The sequence below is a fragment of the Nothobranchius furzeri genome, chromosome 10, assembly GCF_043380555.1.
Source record: "Nothobranchius furzeri strain GRZ-AD chromosome 10, NfurGRZ-RIMD1, whole genome shotgun sequence".
Lineage (NCBI taxonomy): Eukaryota > Metazoa > Chordata > Actinopteri > Cyprinodontiformes > Nothobranchiidae > Nothobranchius > Nothobranchius furzeri.
The window spans coordinates 39,686,524-39,702,614 of record NC_091750.1 but is presented as its reverse complement, the minus strand read 5'-3'; the positions used below and the strand labels follow the sequence as shown (position 1 = coordinate 39,702,614).

The window sequence follows — 16,091 nt, the reverse complement described above, 5'->3', positions numbered from 1 at the left end:
GCCGGCAGGGATCAACAAGGCTCGTGCAGCATCTCCGGATCTGAAACTGCACATCTGCTGCATCAGGATTCCACGACACCCTTGCCGCCAGTTCAGCGGGGCCCTGAGACAGGATGGTGTGGAGACACTTCTCCTGGCCAGCACAGTCCACTGGGTCCACTCCAGCAAGAGGTAAGCCAGGAACCAGACGTACTCTGAGTATTCCAGTCTGGCTCCCCACGCAAGTAAGGCCTCTGCGAGCACGAGCCGGGTCCATCCACTCAAATGGTCAGGGGTTGCACCAGGCTACTGGATCACAAGTAAAGGCATTTAAGCGTGAATGCGTCGATAGAGCCTCGATGTCGAGATAAATTCTAAAAGAGGAACTGATAAAAATCAACTAGACGAATAGAACTCTCACTAGGAGACACTAGTCAGCCTAAAAACTTAGCAGACGTTAGCGGTCCTGAGGGGACGAGCTCTCTGTTGTCCAGTTATCTCAGAAACTTGTTACTGATTGGCTTAATGACCTGACCTGTACCGGAGTGCTTACCGTGTGAAGGTTTTTGAGACGACTCTTGTCCTGATTTAGAGTTAACAAAGGATCAAACTACTAAAACCATCCAACGCCAGGTGTGTTGGATGGTAACCGTGTGAAGAGACTTCTCAGCGATCCTGCTGGCCACAAAGTCTTCTCGGCAAGCGTATAGTTTCACTTCTAGAGGTCAAAGGCCGAATTCCTCTGAATCTGCATCAGCTGGTCAGAGATTACCTCAGGGTCTGCTGGCGAGACGTTTCACGTCTGAAGAGTGTTTCTCTGACGGAGATTTCCAGTTCTGCAAAGAAAGTCTGATCTTGGAATGGATGGTTCATCTGCTGCTGGCCCAGTTTGGCCGAACTGGAGAGTTTTATAGAACTATGTTTCTAGAGGAAGTGTTACTCCTTTTATTAATTGTTGTTTATAGATTTAGACAAACCAGAACTTACCAGGTGTAAAACGGGCATTTACCAAGATCCTCAGGCACCACTCCTTCCTCAAACACTTAGAAGAGGCTTCTTTCACTTAATGTGAAGTAAATCTGTCAAACAGTCATTTATCAATATTGTAATATTACTATGTGAATACACTGATATCAAATGCAACAAGTAGACTAATTTGCGGTTTTTAAGATCTGTAATAACGCATTATTTCCAGAATAAACATATTTTGTTGATTGATGATAGATAACACATTTATTGTTTATTGTAATTGTTCTTAATCTGTAATGTAAAGAAACCATTTTAAGAGCCAGAATAATATATTTTTATTGAAAGAGAGTTAGACGAATGTCTCGTTTCCTGTGAGGGGACCTTGGCCTTGTAGGCCCGAGAAGTCAGGAGACATTTCATCATCACTTCCTCCTGGTTATGGGTGTCATGGCACCACAAACGTCACGGGTGGCACACTGATGAAGCAGACCTCGTCTATGTTACGCTTTCAATGTGAACAAAAAGAAAATTCACTTTGGTGGCGGGACTAAATATATGATGCAGGTGTAGAAAAACAGTGTCGTGCATAAAAGGTTTAAATGCTCTCCGTAGAGAGCTGGGTGTTATTTCAGGCCCGGTAATGTCCATTATTCACAGAGGCTCTTAACATATTTCCGTATCATAAAACTTTGCACAGACAGCTCTGCTGCGTGCAGCGTGATGCGGTAACTCAGACGTTTGGACATGTCAGCTGCTGAATGGATGGCGCTGTTTGGATCACTGACTGAGAGGCATGAAAAATGAATGGTGGTGGTGTTGGTGGGCTATAGTCACCTGGAAGAGTGGATGTGCAGATTGACAAGGCCTCCCTCACTGGAGTTTTCATTGCAGCGGACACTTTTGATGTTTTATGGGAGAGGCCTTGCCTTGTTGCCAGAGTCTGTGTCGTGACAGCAGTTTGACGGCCTTGAAATACAGCTGGTGGGGGCTATTCTCCACAGAGGAGGGCAAATGGAGCTTTACTGGGAGCCAGCGGTCCCCTGGTGGCCCCCGCTGTCATCTACCATCCTGACAGTTGTCAGAGAGGGGAGAGTTAGCCAGGATAAGTGACGGACATGCCACTGTGACCCAAAGCACCAGAGGGGAGGCTTCATCTGCATCTCTGAGGCCAGAGATAGGAAAAGAGTGGGTCTGGGCCCAGGTTAACTTTGGCTCATATCCGTCAAGAGTGAGCCTGATGCATCATGGGACATGATAATCAGACTACATTTTATGAATGCAACAAATAAAAACTCAATTAAAAACAATAATCTGCTATTAAAAAAAAAGGAAATGCACCAAATATGGGCATCAGTACCACTACTGGTCTAGTGAGTTCAACTGGGCAGTGACTAACAATTCAGTTCAGTTTATTTCTACAGGTCCAAGTCAGGACCAGAGTCGTCTCAAGGACCTTCACACAGTAAACAATACAGGTCAGGTCATTAAGCCAATCAGTAACAAGATTCCTATATAAGGATGCATGTGAGACGTTCTAGTTCATCTAGAAGGTTCTTTCCCAGCTGGTTCTGTTGCAGTTTGACATAAACACGGACCGTTTCATCCTCCCCTATCTTCCACTTCAGGGACTTTTAATTTCTTGAAGAACTCACAGCTCTGAGGTCAGCCGTCAACTTCAACATCTCACAGAACTGAGCCAGGGGACGCTGCTGTCTCCTGGTAACCATGACTCCTGGTACTCTGGGACATTTATGTAATTAAAAGGGGGCTTTAAATTGCCCCAAAGCATTAAAAATGGATCTGTTGGAGCAAATGGAGCCTCTCCTCTATAATCTGCCACTATCCTGTCTGGTCCTAGAGGGCTGAAGGTCCAGACAGATGCTCCTCCATTAGGTGAGGGAGGGTGGCCGATGCCTCTGGAGGAGCAGTGGGGGAGTGTAGAACAAACCGAGTCAGGAATGTGAGGCGACCTGACAAGACATTTGGACGGTTTTAAAGTAGGGATGTCCCGATCAGATCACATGATCGGAAATCGGCCCCGATCAAGTGGTTTCAGACTGATCGGGACTCGGGCTTTACTTCCCGATCCAAGCCCCGATCTGGAGTTGGATACTGGGTTCAAATTACAGGAGAGCAACTTGGTTCTCTTTAAAGGTTGTCAGGCTCCTCTGATGCCCTTAACTTACACACCCAGAAGGAGCACAAAAGAGATCCAGTTTCTACCTTTATTATATTATTTATATGGACTCAGCGTAGCAGGGATTCTTTTGAGCAGAGCTGCAGAGCGGCAGGCAGACCGCTGATTATGCATGAACTCCATCTGCGTTCTGCACACGGCCACAGTCACATTTTCTAAGTTTCTAAGTGGCATCACCAAAAAATATATAATAAGCACACAGTCGTTTGTGTCCGTTCATTTTCTCTCTGGTAAGTTGTTGGGTATTTTTAAATCCTGAAACTTAACCCTGAAATGAACCACACAGAAGAGGAAGTCAGTAGGTTTTTAACGCTGTGAGGAGACAGTGGAGAGAAAATCAGCCAAAAGCCTGTTCCAGGCCCTTGTCCGATTAAAGCCTGATTCATGCTTCTCCATCAGCTCCGCAAGGGACAGACATGCACGGATTGACGGAAGCGTTTTGCTCTCATACTTCTCCGTCTCCTGGAGAGTGTTGCAAAGCAATTCCCCGCCAGGACAACAGAGGGCGTAGCGCTGTTCTGTGGTATAGAGCCCTGCACTGAAGCCCTAGGCCCTCGGGTCAATGACTGTGTAATTACCTCGGACACGGGCCGGGCCGGGCACCTTTATTTTTAATCAAATTCATTAAAAAATTGAAACACTTAAACGCAGCAGTAGAGCCCTGCGCGGGACTGTTTTCTTCATCCCGCTCCCGCTGAATTTTTGACAATTACCGCCCGCAACTGCAACGTGTGTTACACTCCCGCCCGCACCCGCAGCGTGCATGTCTATTCCCACTCGCAACCGCAAAACTCGGAGAAATTATTACCTCACAATAAAAGAGATGTATTGAGTTTGCGTCCTCAACATGTCATTTTATAGGCTATACCAGGAATCGGCAACCCGCGGCTCTCTGTGCTTGTAAAATAATGAATGGATATTTAAATAAAATGCTTTATATTTTACTGAATTAATTTTATATCTGTAAGTCAATTCTATGTAAAGATTGTCTGCGTAAACCTGAACGGGCCCAACCCAGTCTTACTGTGAGACCGGTTTGACGGGTCACGCTTGTGCGTAATCATAGGCGCATTCTGAGCTGAAGAGGATGTGAGATTCTGGGCTTCTCCTCAGACGGCTCCTGGATGCGTCGCCACATTGGAGACAGGAACAAGCACTATTAAGCCAAAGTTTCATAATCAGGGAACATTTTCTGAGTGACAAGTCTCTTTGAGAGACCGGGTTTGGAAAACACTCGCTTCAGTGGGAGGAACCTTCCCGCATGCGCTCTGGTTCTGCGACGCGCTCCAAGCCAATCTCCACAACTTCAGCTCGCTGTGCACATATGCGCTGACAGCGAGCTGCGCTGAGCAGTGTCCAGCTCAGATGTTCAGATGGGAATTTTTTCTTGAGTGATTTAGCTACATCTGCGATGTGCGTAGAATAAAATGTCAGTTCGTCTGCATGCGTCGGGGTAATTCTTTCTATTCTTTCTCCATCAAAATAAAAGGTTAAATACGGGAACTATCCGGTCAACACAACACAAGCCCTGCTTTTGACTGTTTTGTTTTCTTGTGAAAATTGTTGGAAAGAGTTAAAATTTAACTTGATTACCACCAGAGCCAATGCGCCGTCATCTCCGTGACGGTAAATGAGGGAAAAACAAATTGATCGGATCCTGCACGTCTTTTAACACATTGGTCAGGATTGACGCACTTTGTTTTCATTTAGTTGGTTAAAAAAAAGTCGGGCTCGGGTCAGACCAGAGAATCCTGAAAACCTTTCCGGATCGGGTCGGGCTGGGGCTCCATCCCCTTGGGCCGGGGTGGACACGGGCTCAGATTTTAGGCCCGTGCAGGGCTCTACTGTGGTATCCTGTCATGTATCCGGTCCAAGATAGTGCGTTTATATTGTGGTTTTTTTTTTGTATATAAGAGACTTTTTAACACAGGCAAATTCATCTCTCATCCTCCTCCACCTCTTCATGCGCTCGCCACCTCTAAACCCACGTTTCCTGTCATTTCCGTCCACAAATAAAACGCTTGCTGCGCATCTTTTCACTCCTCCAGTCACGGGGAATTAAACGTTCATATTTTTAGAGTTTTTTCATGAGGTATTCTTCAAGCTGCTCCGTGTCTGCCGCTAGTTATCTTCAGCTCTCTTTATGTTTTTGAGGGCGCAATGGCGGCGGTGTAGACGACAGCGGCGTCCTGACCAATCACAAGCTTGTGTTGTCCGTCTCAACTGACGGATGTTTAGAAAAGAGAGCTCGACTCCGTCCGTCCTTGCGGAGCTCTCCAGCAGGCCCGCAAGGACGTTGCGTGTGTCCGCACTGACGCAGACGGAGAAGCATGAATCAGGCTTTACTCTGGCCTCCCCTCTGCACCACAGCTGGTTTAATTCAAACAAAGACAGACAAAGGACAATTCATCACTGTCAACACTTAACCAATAACAAACACTGTTGCTTCTATCTAAGGTGGGACCTTCTAAAAAGGAAGTCTCAAGTTACAGGGGTGACATTCAGCCTGCTAGCTTTTCCTGTTGCCAAGCAGAGCCTTCCCAAAGGAAGTCTGCATTTGTGACTGACAGCCAGAACCTCAGTAACCGTGGATTCCTGTTGGCAGGCTACTATCCAACCCACATGCAGACAAACATCAGGGCTTATCAGCCGCATTCCACAGCTATGAGGAAAGGAGAAAGCCCTCTGTGGCTTTCTTATTAACATTAGATTACTGAAAGAGGAACATTTGAGAAAGTAATACCTCAAAATACCAAACATAAGTTCTGTCTGCATTTGAGCATGACGTGTGGACGCGCTCGCGCTGCAGCGCTCGTCGTTGGCGCAGTGCGGTGCACACTCCGCTTTTTCTTGCAGTCAACAGATCGATTTGATCTGCTAGTTAAAAAGTTACTTGTGAGGTGAAAAAGAAAGAAGCAGGCAGGAGTTTTTCTGGAGGACTAGGAAATGCAGGAAGATCAGAGACAGACAGGACAGGAAGGTAGGGAAATAAAAACCAAGCAAACAAAACAAAGTTCTTCAAAAAATTAAATGTAGGTAGATTGATCCCACTACACGTTTGTACCAGTATAAAGCAATAATTTATCAGCATGTAGTATTTATATAGTTGATACAACTCAGATAATCTTCAAAACTCCATCCCATGCCCAGGGACGTATCTAAGCATTTTGGGGGCCGAGGCAAAATAGACCCCTGCCAGGTATTTTAAGTTGAAATGCTATCTGTTTTTATATTAGACTTTTTATATTTGCAATAAAGTCCAAAAGTGAAGAATTTATGTTGTTTATTACTTGATTGTCCAAGCTACCTCACAGAAGTGATCTGTTGTTAAATATTAAAATAAAAAAGTAATTAAATAAAAAATAAGGAACATTCTGGAACTGTTTCTTCCTTTTCTTTTTTTTATGTATCGAAAATATCGGATCGGGACTCGGTATCGGCGGATTCTCAAAATCAAATGACTCGGACTCTAGGGCAAAAAAAACCTGATCGGGACATCCCTATTTTAAAGCAGCCCTTATCATTTCAATGCTAAGATTTTTCCACCAGTGTAAACTTAAACACAATCATTATGGTAGGAAATTACTATTACAGTGAAAATGTCAACATTCCCAGCTGGCGGTGTGGTCACATGTTTTAATATTTTTGTTTTACGAATAAAGCAAAAATAAATGAAATAGTCTTTTTTCTGAAATCAGATCCTTCATCTTTTCTTCCTTTTGCTGTTTAAAACTTCACAAATGGAATATTTCACCTAAAGAAGATCTAGTGTGAGGTATTTCAGAAGCACTTCAAAGACCTTTGGAGCGAAGAAGAAGAAGAAGATATCATTTCTATAGCGCCTCATCATAAAAACCATGAGGCGCTTCACAAAAAAAATGTAAAAAATATAAAAAAGAATTTAGAAAATGATTAAAAATATATTTAAAATGAGCAAAAATAGACAATTGTGATTAAAAATGTTAAGAAATAGAGAGAGTGAGTAGGAAAGAGGGAAATCAGTGGATCCTGAGGAAGGTGGAATAGGGGGGAGAGCAGAACAAAGAGAGAGTGGTGAAGAAGGTCATACAAAAGCCAGCTTGAACAAGTGAGTCTTCAGCTGCTTTTTGAAGGAGACCACTGAGTCCACTGATCTCAGGCTCGTGGGAGAGAAATCCAGAGTCTGGGAGCCACACAAATGATCTGACACCTTTGGTCTTTAGCCTGGTGCGCTGCACAACCAGTAGGCTTTGATCACTGGACCTCAGCGACCTGCTGGGGGTGTAGGGACTAAGAAGATCACCAATTTCAGATGGTGCTTGTCCATGTAAGGCCCAATAGACCAGAACCAGGATATTGAAATGAACCATGAAGTTGACTGGCAGCCAGTGAAGCTGGAGGAGAAGTGGGTGTGTTTGGAGGACTTCGTCAGAAGCCGAACACAGGCATTCTGAACCACCTGTAGACGGTACAGGGAGGTTCTGCTCAGACACGTGAAAAGAGAGTTACAGTAGTCTAAGCATGAGGAGATGAAGGTGTGGATAACTGTCTCAAGTTCAGAGCAGCACAGAATGGGACTCAGCTTAGCAATGTTCCTGAGATGGAAGAAGGAAGAGCGAACAAGAGAACTGACATTGTTGCGAGTCCCCACATGCCAAAGACAGTGGCAAGTACGGGGTCAAAAGGTGAGCCACAATGGACTGGCTTGTGCGAGCAAAATCAGCCAGCCGACAGGAGCTGGGCTGCAGGTCAAAAAAAAAAAACTGTGGTCAGAAACAAGGGTCACACAAGGGTCACAGGGACAAGAGGACAGAACTGGGTGAAAGGTCAGGAGACTGACCCAACCTCTTTGCCCCACCCCTGGCTTAGGAAAGATGGGATTGGAGGAGAACAGAGTGAAGACAAGCCCATCGGATCCAGGAGCCATCTCAGGAATGCTGAAGGAAGATCTACAATTTGCTGCAAAAGATGATGTAATGACCTGTGCCCTTATGTAGAGTACTGCTTGTAATGACCTGTGTTAAGAAGAATGCTGCATGATACCAAATGTCTTGTGTTGAGCTACAAAGTGTGTGTCTGGTAAATGACCCCATGACCTTAAGCTGGCCCAGGAAGGGTATATAAGAACAGCTCTGAACAGCAGAGGCAGATTGAGAGAGAGCTGGGGCAGGCGACAAGAAGAGACAGAGCAGATTTGGAGGGGTCATCCCCCGTCCAAACCTGGATGGGGGATGACAGAAGAGACTCTTGGGGGATTCGAGAGAGAGAGAGAAAGAGTTTTGGGGAGATTCTGAGAAGACAGGAGCTAGTGTAAACTAACTCTTATTTAATCATTTTGAACTAATTCCTCCTTGGGGGATAGCAGTTGTTTTTTATTTACCCATTTTTGTATTTTTGATTTTGTAATAAACCTTTTTTGAAAAAGAAACATAATCCTGATTCTTTCAGGTTTTCTCTAAAGCTTCACGTTTGGGGCCCTGGCCATAAATTGCACAGAGGTAAGCATGTCGATCACAGGTCTCTGAATTATCAGGACTTACTTTGCAGTTTATAATAAAATAATATAAAGAAACCTTAAGATAAGGGGCGTTTTAACTCCCCCCTCCTTGCGAGTAACGAGTTGTCTTAAGGGCGATAAAAACAGATTATTAGAGGTTATTTTGGCTCTGATTGCAGGTTGAAAAAGTCTCTAACAGCTGGAGTGGTTGGATTAATAAATAAATTGATAAACTTATGATAGCCTGATCAACTAGCATAAATCATTTTATAGTTACCAACCTCCCACATAAGCTGTTAGAGGCGCAATTAATTCCGGATAACCCAAAAAATGGCTGAGAGGCGTGGCTTGCCTCCAGACTTCTCTCTAGTATCTTAACCAAAAGGTAACGAGTTTAAAAGAAGTGGAATACTCTGAGGATTGCTATTCGTACAAGTCATTTCACCTTTAAAATAAAAGACAAGATTCTAATTAGGTGGTCCAAACCCGGATTTAATACGATAAAACTCGCCGATATCCCCCCGAACCCTGATAGATGCACCGTCTCATAAGTTCTAAAGGAACCGGTAAATGGGACAGGCACGCGACAACATGAGAATCCAGGGTGAGAGCTGGGTCAAAGGTCATGCCAAGATTCCTGACGAAAGGTTTGGTGTGAGAAGCAAGCTGACCAAGAGAGTCTCTGACTTTAGGAACCAGCTTGTCTGGGGCACAGATGAGGATCTCAGTCTTATCTTCATTCAGCTGTAGAAAGCTCCCAGCCATCCAGGTTTTGATAGAGTCTAAGCAGGTGTGTAACAGCTGCAGCTTAGACATCTCATGGGGCTTAAAGGAGATGTACAGTTGGATGTCATCTGCATAAAGATGGTAGGAGATTCATTTGAAGGAGCTCAGGATGTGCTGAAGAGGAAGCAGATAGGAGGAAGAGCAGAGGCCCAGCACAGAACCTTGTGGGACACCATGGGTAAGGGAGGTTGTGGAGGACCTAAACTTGGACACGACCACAGAAAAAGAGTGCTCAGGAAGATTAGAGGAGAACCACTCCAGAGCAGTTCCTGATAGGCCTACCCAGTCCCTCAGCCTCTCCAGTAGCAGGTGATGGTCAACAGTGTCAAAGGCTGCAGTCAGGTCCAGCAGGACCAGAACAGAACAGTCCCCTGCATCACTGTGTGTCAGAAGGTCATTAGAGACCCTAAGAAGAGCTGTTTCAGTAGAATGAGCTCTACGAAAACCTGACTATAAGCAATCATAGATGGTATGTTCATCAAGGGCAGCTGTGAGTTGTTTAGCCACAACCTTTTCCAAGATCTTGGAGATGAACGGAAGTTTAGAGATGGGTCTGAAGCCGCTATGGAGAGAGGGGTCAAGACTTGGTTTTTAAGAAGTGGGTGGATTACAGTGTTCTTAAAGTAAGCAGGGACCTGACCAGAAACCAAAGAAGCATTAATTATAGAGAGCACGCTGGGACTGATGGACTGAAAAGCACTTTTAAACAAAGATGAGGGTAAGGTGTGGAGGGGGCATGCAGAGGTCTTCATAGAGTTAACTAGTTTGGTTAACTCAGGCAAAGAAACAGGAGCAAAGCTATCTAGGATGATGGGCCTGGTTGGAGTCGAGAGAGGCAGCGATAAGGCTGAAGGAGAGATGCTAGATCTAACCTTATTGACTTTGTCCACAAAGAAAGACAGAAAGTTCTCACAGTCTGCAACAGAGTGGATGGAGGCTGTAGCAGAGGCAGGAGAGACGATGCTGCTGATGGTGTTAAACAGCACCTTGGGGTTCCCTTTGCTCTGGAACACCAGGTTGGAAAAATAGGAAACCCTCGCGTCTCTGACTGCAGAGTTAAATGATGTCAGAAGATCCTTTAGGTGCAGCAGATGGACGTGGAGATGGGTTTTCTTCCACAAGTGCTCAATTCTTCTGCATTGGCGCTTAACGCCAGAATTCCACTGTCTCCGCGCAGTGCGCCGTTCCGCCATCCGGCAAAAATAGGATCGATTCTATTTTTGCCGGATGCCAGAGCAACTCTGCAGTCAAAGGACAGAAATCACAACCGCCCAACAGGAAAGGGAGCAAGCACAGCTTCCGTTAATTCACAATAAATCGATAAACAAAAAGCGTTTTTTTCTTTCATATGCACAGGTTTAACAACTTTTAACAACTATCAATGGCGGTTGAACTTTAAATGCACAAAAATAAGCCATAAATACAGTTTCTACTATCAAAGTAGTCAGCCCCTGTTGATCCAAACACTGCTGATCTCTCAACACAAATGATAGGCAGATTAAACAGTTCATTTTGATGCTTTTCCCACACAACGGGTGTTTGGATCTAACTTCGGCATTAATTGCTCGGACTGTATCGCAAGATCTCGAAAATCCCGCGCATGCCTGTTTGAGCACCTCAGGTCTCCGCACCGGAGCGGAGCCGTTGTAGAGCGGGTACAGTATAATTTGAGTTCGTAAGCAAGCGGCAGCGGAGGGCTGGGGCGGAGCGGAGATAGTGGAATTTTGGGGTAAGGCTGCGAAGGTTGTCATTAAACCAGGGAGTAGGGTTCACTGCACGAACTGATCTGGTTCTGACAGGACAGTTATTGTCCAGAATAGAGAGGCAGTGCTCGTTAAACTGAGAAGTTAAGGAATCTGGGTCGTTATCAGAAGAACAGGGTGGATCAAATGCAGCAGAAAAATTGCTAGCTGTGCTCTCATTAAGAAAACGAGAACTAACCATATGGCGAGCAGGAGGTGAGGACGCAGAAACTGACAAGTTGAAGAAAATGCAATGGTGATCTGAAATATAAACATCCTCAGGACAAACACTGTCAGCATTTAGACTCAGGGTAAAAACAAGGTCTAGAGTGTGTCCCCTGGTGTGTGTGGGGCCAGAAGCATGCTGGGTAAAGCTGAGGGAGTCCATAAGGCTGGAGAAATTCATGGCAAAGCGATCAAAGGGATCATTAACGTTGATGTTTAAGTCACCAGCAATCACCAGTCTGGACAGCTTCACAGTGGAGGGTAGAAAGTCACTTAACTCCTGAAGGAAAGAACTGTTTGGACCAGGTGGACGATAGACCACAGCACAGTAGAACGGGTCCTTACGCCCGACTTTAATCAGCTGCAGTTCAAAGGAAGCAAAATGACCAGAGGTTGTAGAGCTACATGGAAGATGGTCTCTGAAAACAACAGCTAGGCCTCCACCACGACCAGAACGCCGGGGCTGGCTAAGAAAAGAATAACCACTCAGGCAGAGTTCAATCAGACCAGAATAATCAGATGTTTGCTGCCAAACTTCAGTCAGAAACAGAAAATCCAGTTTTTTAGAGAGAATTAGATCACTGAGCAGGAAGGACTCGTTAACATAGCGGGTATTTAATAGAGCCATGCTGAGTGAGGTGGAGGAATCAGGAACTACAGAAACAGCTGGAGTTAGTGGACGTAAATTAGCAGGGTTATATCCACGGTGTTTCTAAAAACCACTTATGGAGGGAACAGGAGGAGAAACCACTGACGAATGAGGATAAACCGACCTTAAAAAACTAAACCGACCCGCAATGCGGCCTGGCGGGAATGCGGAAGTGGCGTTCAAGTTGCCAAACAAAGGACAAGAAGCTAGAAGATCACGCCGATGTTTACTAGATAAATCATGCTTTGAGAGAAGTCTTATTCTCACCTGGATTCCTGCTCCCAAGCAAAGGTGCCATCTTGTTACCGACCGGGAGACAATCCCAAAACAAAACATGAGTCTGAAAACTCAGATTAGGGCTGAAACGAATCACCAAATGCTTCATTCATCAAATCATTTTCACACAGCCCGAACACAATTTACTAGTGCACAACGTGGTAATGTCGGTGCTGTGGAGGAAAACGGAGAAACCAGCCAAGACACAAACCACTGGAAAAGGCAGAAACGGTCGGATGTTTGGGATCAAGAGTTGAACTACAGGCAGGCTGGCTAATGCTACTGCTAGCATGTAGCAAGCTCGATCATCTCCAGCTTCTATATGAAACTATAAAACTACCCGAGCTCTGCACATGTCTGTGGACTCCGAGGTCAGCTGACTGTGGCAGCCATCTTGAACTGTTGATTTAGGAAGACTTTCTGAGAGTTTGATGAAATCCATCCAGTGGTTCAGCAGATGTTTGGCTGACAAAGATCAAGATGAACCATTTTATCTATTTTCATTCTGATTTGAGGATTTTAAGCTGACAACATCAACATTAGGATAGATTAATTTTCCCAGCGGAACTCTCTGATATCTAGAAACCCGATCTCAGTGGCTCTTCATGAATCAGTCAGAGAATAAAGAAGCTGCTGGTTTCATCAGAGCCCAGATCCCAGCAGAGTGCGCACACACACACACACACACACACACACACACACACACACACACACACACACACACACACACACACACACACACACACACACACACACACACACACACACACACACACACACACACACACACACACACACACACACAGAGGTTCGCAGCCTTCTCCTGTCAGTAATTTGTTGCTAATCAACTGTCAGCACAGAGGAGATGATGAGGTGATCATGGTGGGCGGTGGAAGGTAATAGCCTTAAAAGTCACAGAGTCAATGTCAATGGGATCACTCGGATTCAATCAGGAGCTCCTGGATAAAGGATGACGCCTGCTGACATTACCACTCATTTTGAGCCCAAGCATCTGGGCCCTAGTAAATAACCATCAGTGGGAGGGTCCCGGGGACAGGTCATTAGCCCTGAGAAAAATAAATATCTCCTCTCTGCAGCAGGCTGCAAGTCATTTAGCACAGACTCAGAAATTTCACCCTAGATTAAGTATGATGAGCCAGTATCAGTCAGAGGAGGAGGGGATGCTTGATGAGACACAGGGACAGTTTTATGAAGGTCTCAGCAAACAAGATCCTAAAAGTCAGGAATTGTGTCAGGAAGAGCAGGAACAGGTCTGAGTAGATGTGATGACTGTCGGTGGTAAGGAGGAAAGAGGGATATTTTCTACACGACTGACTGGTGAACTACAGCAGATGAAAATTTTTCTGTCGTAACTCTAAATTTGTTCAGTTACGAAACTTCAATCGTTCAAAAAGTCGCCAAATGTTTCCAACAGCTATCACCTCAAACCTGATTCCATTACAGCAAAGCTAATGAAACTTTTTCATAATAAATCCATAATGTAATCTAATCCCATCAACATAATTAATTTATTCCATCTGCAAAGAGCCAGTTTATTAATGCAAAGACTTTATTTTAAATATTCATATCAACTGATTCATCTCTGATGTGTAAGAACTCAGCTGCAGGAACTCACAACTCTACTCAGTTTATTTCTAAAGCGCCAAATCAGGACCAGAGTCGTCTCAAGGACCTTCACACAGTAAACATTCCAATACAGGTCAGGTCATTAAGCCAATCAGTAACAAGTTTCCTCTAGAAGGAATCCAGCAGGTTGCATTGAGTCACTGACTAGTGTCTGAGTCTTTACAGCAATCCTCATACTAAGCAAGCATGCAGCAACAGTGGAAAGGAAAACTTCCTTTTCAATTCAATTCAAATCAAAGATACTATTAATCCCAGAGGGAAATTAGTGTTTCAGTACACACAATTCTGAGATCAGACATACATAGGCATAGACACATGACAAGAATTGGTGACTGTGGTCATTCGCAACCCGAGTCACTCTACTTTAATAGTGATCAGAGGGTTTATATGAGGATTGAGTCAGGTGGAGGAAAAAAAGTCACTTCAGAGTTATCCTCCACAGGGAGGGCAGCTTTGCTCTGCAAAAAACACCTCAGAGAGAAATGCAACAGACATTACACAACATAAGTATCCACTAGGTGGGGTGGTAGGGTTGGGGACTCTCCAAACATCAGTGCGTGCAGCCGCGATGAGCAGCGCTCGTCACCTCCGTTTGGACAGGGGAGGGAGGACGTTGCACCGGTCGCAGTCCCGCCCAGGCTGGGATAGGGAGACAAAGTTGCCATGGTGACAGCAGCATTCCACATTTCTTCTGAGGGGGAGTTATCGCTTCAGCCTCACAGGCTCAAGGGCACCAGATTCAGATAAAAACTTGTTTTGGGTCCAGACAGAGATAATTTCCTCTCTGTCTTAAAGTTATGTTGATCTCCAACCCCTCTGAATCCAATAATGGTGTAGATTAATCTATTCCAATCAGTGCTGATCCGTCAACTCCATCCTTGATGACATCAACCTTCTATGCCAGAGTCTGAATCTCAGCCAACGTTCCAAGCTTATGACTCATCTCGACAATTATATGAGTTTGTGCATTCACAGCGCAGTGTAATCCATCCCTGAGCTCCGGGATTGAGCCAATATTCCTCGACAGCTCATTAATTTTCCGGTAAGCCAGGTAACCGCTCAGGCCAAACAGCACGAAACCTGACACCAACACCACGAATATCCAGACGTCTTCAGAATCCTCTACAGACAGTTGAGATAAGCAGATCAGGTTCCACTGTTTCCAGGAGTCCATGATATGCCCAGCTGGCTCTGTCCCAGAGGGGCAACCGGGAGCCCCTTCTCCCGTTCTCATTGTTGAAAAAAATTTGTCAATCGCGTTGAGAGACCAACTGACCAGATCCATTTTAATCATTTCCAGTTTCCAGAAAAAATGCAGAAGCGCCGTACACCCAAAGACAGACAAAGAGCCTCTTATAGTATAAGCATTACAGAGTTGCTATCATCTATAGTACGTAATCCAATAGTGTCTAATCTATTGGAGAAGGGTCCAGACTAAAGTTGTCATTTGCATTTTTTTTACTGTGTGGGCATTGGACGAGCCCCTGCACTGTGAGAACAAACATCTCAGCTCTAAAGCCGACCTTCACCCGCATACGTCACACGTCACGTGATCAGGAAGCAGAACATCCATGTGTTAGGAGATCGTTTTGGACCGCTGCTGTAAAAAAAGTGAGGCGCGAACCAGAAAAGCTTCTGCCGATCACAATCCAACAACGGATTATGAAAGAACGGATAACGCTTGAAACGCGCAGATTCTTCCTGATGTAAGTCTCCGCTTTGTTTTGGTTGTTTTGGCGTCAACATCATCCTAGCGTGCAACGTTATGTGACTCACAGTGAAAACACTGAAAAACACTGGCAGCGAAGGGCTTTACCGATCAGCAATGTTCCAAAGGTGGAAGAAGGAAATCCTACAAACCTATTTAACGTGGGATTTGAACAACATGTCCTGGTCAAAGATAACACCAAGGTTCCTTACTTTGTTCTCAGAGACTAATTTAAAGCCGTTCAGGTCAGGTGATTGACTAAGCAGTTTCCTTTTCTGGATTTCAGGTCCAAAGATGAGAACTTCATTCTTATCTTGAATTAAAAGCAGAAAGTTTTTAGTCATCCAATTTTTTATGTCTTCAAGACAGATACTATTTTATAAAGCTTTACAATTTAGGATTATGTGGACAGAAAGAACCAAAGAATGACCTAAAGG

At 44.8% G+C, this 16,091-nt stretch overlaps 1 protein-coding gene across 4 annotated transcripts in view; it reads right to left on the bottom strand.

Annotated features, from left to right (window-relative positions):
* paqr3a (progestin and adipoQ receptor family member IIIa) overlaps nt 1-16,091 on the bottom strand; it is a 235,765-nt gene that overhangs the window by 25,346 nt on the left and 194,328 nt on the right. The gene's annotated exons all lie outside the window — the stretch shown is intronic.